General features: G+C 39.1%; 1 protein-coding gene and 1 long non-coding RNA gene across 4 annotated transcripts in view; one reads left to right on the forward strand and one right to left on the reverse strand.

The window, feature by feature from the left end:
- The window catches only part of pcxb (pyruvate carboxylase b), a 322,790-nt gene that overhangs the window by 155,204 nt on the left and 155,045 nt on the right, over positions 1 to 12,541 (reverse strand). The gene's annotated exons all lie outside the window — the stretch shown is intronic.
- LOC120476808 (uncharacterized) lies at positions 4,444 to 7,652 on the forward strand. Of its 3 annotated transcripts, none has more exons than XR_016155108.1 (6): positions 4,444 to 4,976; positions 6,419 to 6,668; positions 6,841 to 6,902; positions 7,016 to 7,107; positions 7,194 to 7,312; positions 7,411 to 7,652. It is a non-coding gene; the product is annotated as an uncharacterized LOC120476808 (long non-coding RNA). The 3 variants fall into 3 exon arrangements; XR_016155105.1 differs by lacking the exon at positions 4,444 to 4,976 and adding an exon at positions 5,676 to 5,698; XR_016155107.1 differs by lacking the exon at positions 4,444 to 4,976 and adding an exon at positions 5,676 to 5,698 and having other exon boundaries at positions 7,197 to 7,312.

The following is a 12,541-nucleotide window of genomic DNA, read 5'->3' on the forward strand; positions in this document are numbered from 1 at the left end:
TTTCATCCATCACCGTGACATCAAGTGGACATTTAAAGCTGAAATAATGAGTGGATTAAGCTTGGAAAAACGAGAGAAAAAACATGGATAGAACTTTCTTGTCGGTGGATTGTAATGCATCACAGTCAGTCTCAGTCAGATAACGCCAGGAAGTGAGACGACGACTACTAAAATTAGGTAAGACAAAAAGTTTTATTTTTCGCAACTCGTGTGAAATAATATGTGACAATCGGGTCCAGTCGGGTTTGTGTCTTCCTGCCGGGTTCGGGTCCAGTTTTCAAATAATAGACGAGTCCGAGTCGGGTCCGGGCAGTACATTTATGACAGTTCTCGGGTCTGCACGGGTCCGGGTCCAACTTTTGAAATGAACGACGGGTCCGGGTCGGTTCGGTGTAGCACATTACGGGTCTCTTCCGGGTCGGGCATGAATTTTTGGACCCGTGAAGACCTCTAAATGGGACTAAGCTTCGTTGAAACTTGCAAAAAAATGAAAATTTGTAGTTGCATTGAGCTTCGTGGCAGGCTCACACACTCGAGCGCACACACACACACACACACTCTCAACGGGGCGGGGCTTCACTCACGATCGCGCATGCACACATACACACACTTGCTCACTCGCACACACACACACACACACACACACGCACTCTCTCTCTCTCGCTCGCTCACTCACTCGCTATCACTTAAGGCCAATTTATACTTCTGCGTCGAGGGTACGCCGCAATGTGCGGCGTTGGCTATGCACGTAGGCGACGCCGTTATGAGCATTTATACTTTTGCGTTCAAGTCTAGTTGCTCTGCAGTACTGCTCCGAAACGCTAGTTGGCGGCGGAGGGTTTTAATGTTCCACTGTGTTTAGATTCCTCGCGGCTAGGTTACTACAAGCAATAGCGATTGAAAGAGAGTGGATCATGTTGGAGTTGGAGCTTATTGAGGTGGAAAAACAGTTAATTTTAGTGAAATTACTAAAACTGAAAGGCAGCAATGAGAGAAGACGTCGGAGGAGATGGTACGTGTGGAAATCATAGACAGTGATGGAAATGCGTGAGAAGGTACGTGCGGAAATGCGTAGGAGGAAATGCGATGCTACCAAGCCGACCAATCACCGATCTTGCGGTCCGCGTCGTCGCGACGTGTAGTTACATTTTTGAAGAGGTGCGCGTCAGGCTACGGCGAAGGGTACGCGCAAAGGGACGCGTATGTGCGTATGCTACGCCGTACCTACTGCGCGCACCCTACGCAGAAGTATAAATTGGCCTTTACACACACATCACTCACTCGCGATCGCGCGCACACACACACACACACACACATACGCTCCGTCTTGCTCGATCTCCACCGTGGTGGAGCTCTGAAAATCAAAAAATCCCCTGAAAAAGATGGGCTGATTTTTAGAATTGAGCATCCAATGGTGCACCTCTCCTGGGCACGAATAAAGCCCATGGAGGGTTCAGGGGCAACAGTTACACAGTCTTTCACACCGGTTAAGTGTGATCCACTGTTCCCACAGATAAAAAGAACATTTTCTAGTTTGGAGAAGCAGAAGTTTTGGAGCATTACAAAAAAGAAATCAAATTTTCAATTTGTTTTGGATATGTTTTTTTATGTGGATATTATATATTATTGTGGATATTATATTTCATTATTATATTTATTTTGTTTTTCCATATCAATTTTCAGAAGTTGCATGCAAGAGTAACAATAAAAAATGTTCAGGCACAATGCTCATGCTGTAAAAAAATAGATTTGCACTTTTTTACACAATGGTGTATTGATTGTTTTCTGTGCATACAGACAATTTTTTGTTTTTTGTTTTTTCAAAAAGTGCTTCATGTTCAAATATAATATCTGGGTATATTTCTTGCTCCCTCCTAACCCCAAAAAGCTTAAAAATCTAAAAGCACACCAAACCAAAACTCAGGTCTCAAGTAGTTAAGATAGACCCACTGTCCTTGCATGAGGACATCATTTTATGCAAAAACTACTTCCTGTACAAAAACAAATTCTAGTTATTATGCTTATTAGGTCCTACTTGTCCCAAATAGCAAGAAAAAATATAAAATGCACACCAGGCAAACTCTCGGGTCTATTATTATTGCCACAGCCCATATACAAACACAGACAACAATGATTTTATCGACAGGCAAAGTTTGCACACAAATGTAAGATTTTTCCGATCCTCACCGACCTCGTCATAAAACACGCATCCTCGGCGCTCCTTGCTTTGTCGACGGCGGGCACAGTGCGACACTGGTGGCTGGTGTTTCCAGATTTGGTGTTTTTTCGGTACATTTTAAGCCATGTTTACATGTGTTTAAGCCAGGTTTTCGCCTGGAAGGCTCTATAGAAATCTGGCAGCCTACTGTACTAAGTTAAACTGACAGAGAGTGCTCATTCACAGACACCAGAATGAACGTGTAAACAGTAATGTTCATCAGGCAGTAATACAGTACGTTCAGTTCACGTTCGCCCAAAATGTGAACGCATTCAGGCACAACACTGGGGAAGAGACACGTCTGCGGCGGCCCATAACAGTGCAGAAACGCGTTGAAGTTAGCATGTATTGGCTAGCTACAGGTGCGTGCAATGACGTGCGGGTTGGATATGTGACCTGGCCGTTCAGATTGAAGTCGCATTTCAAAAGATCGGATACATATAGGATTTGGACCACATACCCAAGTGGCCTGGGTCGCATTTGAAAAGATTGGATCTGTGTCGTTCAGACTGCCATGAAAAAATCAGATACAGGTCGCATACACTGCATGAAAAGACTCAAATCCGGCAATATCCGGGCATGGTAAACTCCTGTGCAATTTGATGTTTGCTGGATGTATGTGGGAAAAAGCGGATTAGAGTAACACGGAACAGTATATTTCCAGACAAACCCGGAAACCTCACCTAAGCGGGCATATACAGGAATCCGTGAAATTTCACGGACATATACAGCTGAAACACTGATGGGTGTGAGAGGTGTGAAGAAGACCTTTCATATGTTAATGACTGACACTAAGGGTGCTGGCTGTTCTCAGAGGGAGGAGTGGCAGAGGACTTCAGGATTGAAAATTATCTCTGGTCTACAGCAAACAAGTTTTTTGTACAGAAAAATAAATAAAGTCTTAAGGCCCTGAAACAGAAAACCGACGTCAAAGAACTAGCAATGACTAAAGCCAACTCTAGGGTTGGCTTATGTCGCCTGTGGGGCCTTAAAACCACTGTATGAAAAAAAGTATCCTAATCAAATATTCTTTTATAAAAACAGGACAAAATAAACACCATGAATATACGTTCACAAAAACATCTGAATATTTAATGAAATAAAAAATACAGGGAAACATTTCAGAATATCTAAATTTTTATTGTGAAGTTTTACCAATTGCAGACAACAACATTTGTCGCCATTGGCTTTGCTTAGTTGGGGACATTTTTATTTAATATTCAACAATGTTATTGAACTGCCTGCATTGACACCATTATATGATATCTGAACCAGTGTTGGGAGTAACGCATTACAAAAGAAATACATTACAGTAACATATTACTTTTTGCTGTAACGCAGTAGTGTAAGGCATTACTAATCAATTTTCAGTAATATTTTACTCGTTACATTTCAGTGAGGCTTGTATTACAGTTGTATTACAGTGTATTGTCTGCTTTTACATTTTAAAGGCAACAGACTATGTGAAAGTTTTAAAGCAGTCTTTTAGTGCCAGTTCAGAGCAGTCGCGTCTGGAACATTGTTTTTTCCTCATAAACGAACACGAAAACTAAAATAAAATGAATATTTTAAGTTCTATGGAGACTGGAGAGCCAATTACACTTAATTGCGCAGTGTAATTACAATTATTTTTTTGTCACGCATGAATGTGTGTCTTTTTCCTAATAATAAAAATAAAACATAGACTGATATTTGTCTAATGTCTGGAGTCCTTTAAGGAAATAGCCTATATATGTTTCAATACATGAATTTTCTGAGAATTTTTATTTGTCATGTCCATAATGCTGGACTTCCCCAATTTTAAATAATTTACATTAACTAGTTTTGTGGTGTAGGTCTACGTATTTTATAATGTTAACTTCAAATAATACTAATAGCCTAATTTAAAGAAGGTAGCATTGGATATGGACGGTAAGGAGAATAACGCTGGAGTTGGAAGAGGTGTGTCGCGATTCTGTAGGTTCGTGGATGTGGCGAATCGCGATTTCGGTTTCATATTGCATATCGTTACAGCCCAAAAGTTAAGTTCTACTTAGTTATTTTGGTGAAAGTAACTCAAAAGTAATACATGAGTAATGTAACGCATTACAATTCTGAGACAGTAATATTGTAAGGTAATGAATTACTTTTAAATAACAGTAACAAGTAATACCTAATGTATTACAGTTTGGAAGTAACTTGCACAACACTGATCTGAACTGAGATGGACAATGACATCACGGTTTTGGCAGAGTTAATTCTTTGGGCATGCATGATGTGAAACGAGTGGTCGCAAAACCACCGGGCTTTCCCGTGTTATTGTCAGCAGCTGGTTATCCTTCCATGTTGAAGAGTCCAGCTGCATCATATTTATTCACAAAATTAAATAGATTCACTTGCAACGCGTCATACCGAGGTTTGTGGTTTGAGTGAATAAGTCCTTCCGCAAACAAACAAGCTGCAAGAAAAGGGGGCGTTTTGAGGTTTGAAATTCACCACTCACAACCATAAACACAACAAATGTGGTGACGTAATGGAGGTGCAACCAATAACGTTAGTGTATTGCTTCAAGCGCGAGAAAAATACTTTAAAATTACAGCATTCCCGAAGCAAAGAGAACAGTTCGAGGTTTGGAAACAGTTTTCTTCTATTCACCTTATTTTGCACGACAACAAGGGTGACGCCATTGCGTTCGTTTTGTCATCTTACTCCCGTCTGAGAAAGACTTCAACTTCCGGCTCATGAGAGGGATGAGATTCTGCGCTAGTTGAAACGAACGGTAAAATATGTCAAGTATTAAATGTTCAGTTAGGTGCTGCCATAACAGTTGGATTAAGAGGAGAGAACAATTGGACCAACGGTGTAACGAACATAATGTGAGGCGGTCAGATTGTTGTTGTGGTGCACTTTACGATTTAGCTATACCCACCACAGACGAGGAGCACCGGAGGCAATGGCGGAAGGCACTACATTTGGAAGCATAGGCTTGAAAGTGCCCAACTAAGGCTAAACACGGAAACGATTCTGATGAGAAAACGCAAAAGTGGCTTTGCGTCATCTTTTTTTTTTTATTCTGCGTTTAGACGAGCGTTTTGTGTGAGAAATCCGCGTGCAAATGGAGACGCAAAAGTGTGTGAAATTCAATGTAGTATGCACTTCAGGCGGCTAGGAGTGCATACTACAACAACACCAAGTCCACGCGCCTGCGTACAACTTTCACCGTCAAGCAAACTTTTGCGTTTTTACCGTTTACACGGGTAAGATTTAAGATTTCCACTCTGGAGGGTGGTTTCACTTTTTTTGCTTTTTTGAGCCTCAAAAACGCCATCGCCGTGTAAACGAAAGGCACATCCGATAAAATATTTTTACGTTTTCACCCGCGAGCGTTCTCGTGTTAACAGGGCCTAAGGACGGGAATCCGATTGAGGAACACCCCAGAAATGGCTCGGCTACGATGTTCCGATAAAGAAGTCACGCCGTGTTGAATATTGTCAGATTCAGGTAAGCTAACTTGCCTAACTGTTATGTGCTTGTTTGCCTAACTTTAGATTCGTGAAGTCCGTTCTATGAATGCTTTTAAGATCAGTAACAAGCCGTAAACAAAATACAATGAATCTTGCATGATTACCATTGCCCACATACATGTTATTTATTTAACTTTGTGATATTGACCTAAGAGTCTGAAAGAATGAATGAATGAATATTCACGGTAGTACAAGATAGTATGGTAACTTACATTAGTCTTACAATAGCTCACATTACTGCTATTTCACATTACGAGATGTAAACAACACTGGTCCAGATGCACTTCCTGTTTCAGTTTGTAAAAGGCTTCTTAATTTCAAATGTAAAGAAAATATCTTGAATATGTTTGTTTAACTTTTTGATTCAGTTGTTCTGTTGGTTGTACTTTAACCCAACGTTTATACAGTGTTAAAACTGAAACAGGAAGTGCTTCTGGACCAGTGTTGTTTACATCTTGTGAAATGGTCTATACAGAGATTGCTGATGCTAGCAGGCCAGCTAGCTATATCTCTCATTCAGATATTGATATTGACTTATGGCGAGTTAGGAGATTGTGTATTGTTTCGTTTTTAATTAATGTATCTTTCTCACACACTGTTCTGTGTAACTATGGGTGCCATCATCAATGAATTCTCCATGATCTATTTTAAGTAGCTACTAATGTAAAAAATGTTTATGGTTATAATATTTCCATAGATGCATCAATGAGAGTCAGTAATGCAGTGGATAACTATGAGGATGATCACATCCACATGCCCCACAGCTGTGATGCAGAATCACAATGGGAGGATCAATCTGTCTTTGGCCACAACCTGATCTTCTCAGAGAGACTCTCCAGCGTCTTGATGCTCTTTAGCGAAAGTATGAGCAGCACAGACTAACGTTACATGAAGAATCTTACAACGCTTCGAAAAGAATAAAAAAGGCACATGACGTGAACATTGCGGTAAGTCCAATTATTGTTCTATAACGTGGCTGTAAGCCATAGTTCGGTTACAATTATTGTTTTGTCTCTTGCGGTTACTGTGATGGTCAGCTTATTCCAACTGAAAATTCAGTTTTGTGGTTCTTGAAGATTGTGAATCAATTTAATTGCTTTTTAATTTCAAACTTTACAGGAATCTGTAAGGCGCCTCCATAATTCAGAGAACAACCCACACAAATACGTTCCACAAACCAGGTAAGACTGTTTCTTATATACTATAGCCTAAATGTTAGTTAAATCTACTACTATATGGATTTGGAATGCCAAAAGTGAATTTCAGTAATGATACCTGCAACTTTCCCCCCCAGAATAAATTCATCACATAACCTGGCTGTGACCACTTACCTCTTTGAAGAATTAAGGTCAACTTTTACAGACATTGACCCTGAATGTGTAAAAGGTAATCTTAAAGATGTTGTAATCATTTTATTGTCCTCTGTTTTACTTATTTTTTATTGCCATTACATTTATTTATGATATATTTAGCAGGTTGGAAGATGTATTTTGAGACTTTGCGGAGGAAGTATTCTTTGGCTCAGCCTGAAAAGGCCCAGAAAAGAAAAACTATGACGAGCATTGCAAAGAACCTTCAAAGAAAGCGACTGGTAAGTTAAGAAACTGGTTAAGCACTTTTTTTTCTCTTCAGAATGTAACTATCCTCCTCTCTGTGTTTTAGTGGTTAAGTTACTGTCATGTTTTTCAGTTGCTGGAGACCAGGTCCGGGGTTGTACAAACCAACACAGAAAAGGAACTTTGGAAGACCGCAACAATAGAACTGATGTCTGATGAAGATGATGCTATTGTTGATGGAAGGCCAGTGTGAATGGTGAGGTCTCCACCAATCTGCTCTCTGCTAGGTACTATAAAACAGACTAGAGGCTGACCCACACTATGCGTCACACCACCAGCGTATCATGGCAGTTTGAAAAATGTTAACTCGTATAAAAAAAAAAATAAAAATAAAAAAAATATATATATATATATATATATATAACCGTTCAAAAGTTTGGGGGTCGGTAAGATATTATTTTTTTGGTTTGGGGGGGATAGCTCAAATTAACTCAATACTTTTATTCAGCAAGGATGCATTAAATGAATCAAACGTGACAGTAAAGACATTTATAATGTTACAAAACATCATATTTCAAATAAATGAAATATAACTTTCTATTGATCAAATAATCCTAAAAAGTGTTTTCAACTTTGGTAATAATAATGAATATTTATTGAGCATCAAATCATCACATTAGAATGATTTCTGAAGGATCATGTGACACTGAAGACTGGAGTAATGATGCTAAAAATTCATCTTTGATCACAAGAATAATGTATTCCAATAGAAACGTTTATTTTAAATTGTAATAATATTTAACAATATTACTCTTACTTTTTTTGTATTTTTTATATATTAAAAAAAAGCAGCCTTGGCGAGCATATGAGACTTCTTACCGATCCCAAACTTATAAACGGCAGTGTACACCTTGAATATTTTATATACACTTTAATTTCTTATTTATTTTTCTCGTATTATTTCATATATTTGTTCCTTTTTTTGTTGTCCATGTTGCTTATCTCCATTTTGTTTACTTCTTTGCATTTTAATGTATGTTTATAATGCACTCTCTGTAATGTTCTATTTATTTATATTGTTTACTTGGAATATCTACGTATATTTTATATATATATATATATATATATATATATATATATATATATATATATATATATATATATATATATATATATATATATATATATATGAAGAGTTCAGATGCAAAAGCCTCTAAATGCCATTTGAAATTTTCTCCTTTAATGATGATTTTTATCAAACTTGTATATTTAAGTTTAGTAATTTCACTTAAATAACAATTAATAGGCAATTATCATTGCCATTTAAGAGAAATTACTGAACTTAAATATACAAGTTTTATAAAAATCATCATTAAAGGAGAAAATTTCAAATGGAACTCTTCATATATTTTATATATATATATGTAACTTTTTATATACACTGTGTACTTTATTCCTTTACATCTGTCCTTTAAAATGATTGGGTAAAAAAAAATTAACGAAAATAAAAAGTTAACAATTTATTTAATGTATGTTTATAATTTTCTTTGAAATGTCCATGATTTTTTTTTCTTCCTTTGAGATGTTATTACTTCATACTTTTTTTTCTAGTTTTTGTTCCCAATTCCTCTGTAATGCTTGTTTATAATGCTATTTGGAATGTGTTATATACCTTAATAAAAATTTCAGACTTTCCCATTGTTCTTTGTGTGTTTAAATATAAATATAAATATATATATATATATCAAATTTATTTTAATGAATATATTAAAATTGGGGGAGGGAGGTTTGGTATATATTTGAGCAATATCTGCATAGCTGGTATATAACCAATCAAATCAGTATGCTACAAGGCCTAGGGTGGGCTATGTTTAAAAGTAACCAATAAAGTCCGTTTACTGGGTTTTCAATGTGTCCTGCCCTCCAATAGTGGTCTGGGTGTTGGGAGTGGCTTTAAAAGAACAACCAATCCAGTTTGGTTGGAAGGCAAAAAGGTGTGAATGTTTCCTGCAAAAAGGTGTGATTTTTTTTTTCCTGCTAAAAACTTTAATGGGATTACTTGCCATGGCAACAAATGGCTCTAGCACGGAAGTATACGTCCACAACATACATCCGATTTGGTATCATTCCGGATGTATGCGGATATATACAAACCCATGGAATTTGACATATCCGGCCACTATACTCCTGGATTCTTCCGAATTTCAGCAGTGTATACAGGAGTATACTGGTCCGGATACACCTATTTTCATGCAGTGATAGGGGCAAACAAATCGGAATTAGGTTGTTTCAGCCTGCAGTGTGAACGTAGCCTAAGTGATGTTGAGACTTTGAGGGTGAACCAAACACAACGGAACCTTCTATGTGAGATAAACAGAATTTAACACCACATTTCAGAGTCACAAGATGGCTCCAAATTGTCTCCTCTGGGATAAGAAAACGCCCCAGAGAAGAACGTTTATGGCCCCGCAGACCCCAGGAGATAAGCCTAAATAGGAAGAACGTTGTCAATGTTTAATCGTTTAAGCAAGACAAATCTGCTCAGAAATGGTGAAACAAGAGACCACGGCTTTCATGGAACAACGTCCCATGAGAGATGGACACAGATTTCAGCAGGAACTCTGCCTGACCTCAGATTTACACACTTTACATATCAAAACGCTAGAAAGCGCATCCCAGAACAGTTCTTGATGGACTTATAATCAAACATCATGCAACTGCATAATTTTAAGTTGGTTCTACAATTCATGTTTGTGTTTTATTCTGCTAAGATCACATATAAATAATGTAATTGTTATTACTATTAGATTTGTGAATGGAAAGTGTATTGTGTTTCCTAACAGTAAGATCATATGCTCTTACTTCAAAAGATGGCTTGATTGAAATCTGTGTAAAATGTTTTGTATTCTTTTAAATCTATAATGTTTAAAATGTGGTCACAGATAACGCATAATTTACGATAGGGAGAAAATAGAGCCACCTCCTAAATTCTGGCCACTGTCTCTTTGGCCAGAATTCCTCTTGGAGGCTGGACAAACTTTTGAGTTAAAGACCCGAACAAAGGTTCGAGGTTTGCGCTTCTTCTAAGAAAATCATGGGTGCGGTAGTGTTCTAAAACATCATCTGGGTCGTCATCATGAGAAGTCATCTTCACGAAGAAGCCATGACGAAACTGGACAGACCAGTAGCAATATAGACCAGCAGACAAAGAACCCAAATCAAGATCAGGGTTAAAACAGCTCATTCAAGCCATCTAATTTGTCTCACTTTTCTTTCTTTTCTTAGTTTTCTTTTCTTTTTCGTAAAAGTCTCGATTCTAAGTTAAGTTTTGCTGCAAATTTTCATTTAAACGTTACGACTGCAAAGCGCTTCCAACTTAAAAGGCTTTCATTCATCTGCCAACACAACACGTGATTGGCCACTCAAGAGATACAGGCACGAAGAGACAGCCAAACAACGAACCCGGGAAACCCCTTTGACGAAACACCAACAAAAGGGAATTCCCAAAGCCACGCAAGAACTTGCAACACTGTAAGTGTACAACACTTGTAACAACACTTCGGTCCAGGGGGACAACCATGTTATACTGAGACCCCGGCCTGGCTATGTGCCCAAGGTTCCTACCACTCCCTTCAGGGACCAGGTGGTGAACCTGCAAGTGCTGCTTCTGGAGGAGGCAGACCCAGCCCTGGCTTTGCTCTGTCCTGTCCGTGTTCTGCGTCAGTATGTGGACAGAATCATCTTCCTGGACGCTGGCATGTGGCTCCTCGCCAACAGATATCTGTAGAGCTGCAGGCTGGGCAACATCTAACAAGTTCACTAGATACTATAGCCTACGTATGGAGCCAGGCTCCTCCCATGTTCTTACCCTAAACGGGTACCCGGCTCTGTCCTCCAACACCCTCGGCCCGAACATGGCGTTCGGTGCCAGGCCTTTATCCGTTGAATCCTTGAGAACCGGTTCTAGGCTGGGTACCATATGTGTGACCCTACTGGGATCCCATTTGTGTATTATTCCATGGCTGCTCCTAGTTGAAGCCTGTGTCTTTCCCTTGGGCCAAGTCAACCAGTACTCATATGCAGTACAACCTTCGGGCTAGTCCATATGTATTCCCCACTCCTTTTCCCCATAACTCTTTGGGGAAGAATGGCTTCAGCAGCGTCCCCCTTTTCCATAGAAAGGGCATGCTTTCCCAGTGTTATACAAAAATCTCACTGTGTGGGTTATCACAGAACAACAGTGACAGGCATATTCTGTGTAAGCCCTCTCCTATAGGGCGCTGGATGGAGTGCAGCAGTTGTGACTCTTTGGTAGGGATTCCTACTTGTTAGTCTTGACGTGGTGTCAACTGACTGACTGAAGAGGAATGTCTCAGTTACATAAGGTAACCCTCATTCCCTGAAGGAGGGAACGGAGATGCCATGTCCCGTCGCCACATCTGCTGCTGCCCGTCGAGTCGGCCAGCTTATCAGGCACGGCTACTCAGCAAAAAACTCAAATGCAATCGCACCCGATGCTCATTATAACTGCGCTCATTATACAGTACCTGCGCTGCGTGGCTGAACAGCTGATGCAAATTATTCCACGCCAATGTGCATTGGCTCGTTTAGTTTCACTCTAAGTAGATTGGCCTCACTAGCAAGATTATTATTCGTCGGTCTGGACGTGGCGTCTCCGTTCCCTCCCTCAGGGAATGAGGGTTACCATATGTAACAGAGACGTTCTTCCTGTAGACACAAAGTTTAATCTGGCAAAATCTTTAGTTTCTGACCTGTCAATTGTTTTTCCAACTTCACAGGTAAAAAAAAAAAAAAAAAAAAAAAGTATGTGTGTCATTCCTGATAGCACCTTATCCATTGAAAATCACATGAATAATATTATTCATTCTGCCAATTTTCGTTTGAGAAACAAACTGTCTTCGGCTACTAGCACTGCTCCTCTTGTACATGCCTTCTAAAACCTTACATAAACTGCAGCTGGTCCATTTTTCAGTGGCACAAATTATCCATAGAACCTCTTAATTAAAGCACATTGCTCCATCCATTGCACATTCTTCACCATTTGCATTGGTTTCCGGTTAAATTTCAAATTTATTTCAAAATCTTGCTTTTTACCTACACAGCTCTGATCTTCTTCGGATCTATACTCCTGCATGTAACCTAAGTGCTTTCTTTATCAATCTTTTTAGCCCACCCACAAATTCGTCCCAGAAGTATGGGATTCAGGGCTTTTAGTTATGCTTCCACAGAACATCTGTAACACT

This window comes from Pimephales promelas, chromosome 1, assembly GCF_988280905.1.
Source record: "Pimephales promelas chromosome 1, fPimPro1.hap1.1, whole genome shotgun sequence".
NCBI lineage: Eukaryota > Metazoa > Chordata > Actinopteri > Cypriniformes > Leuciscidae > Pimephales > Pimephales promelas.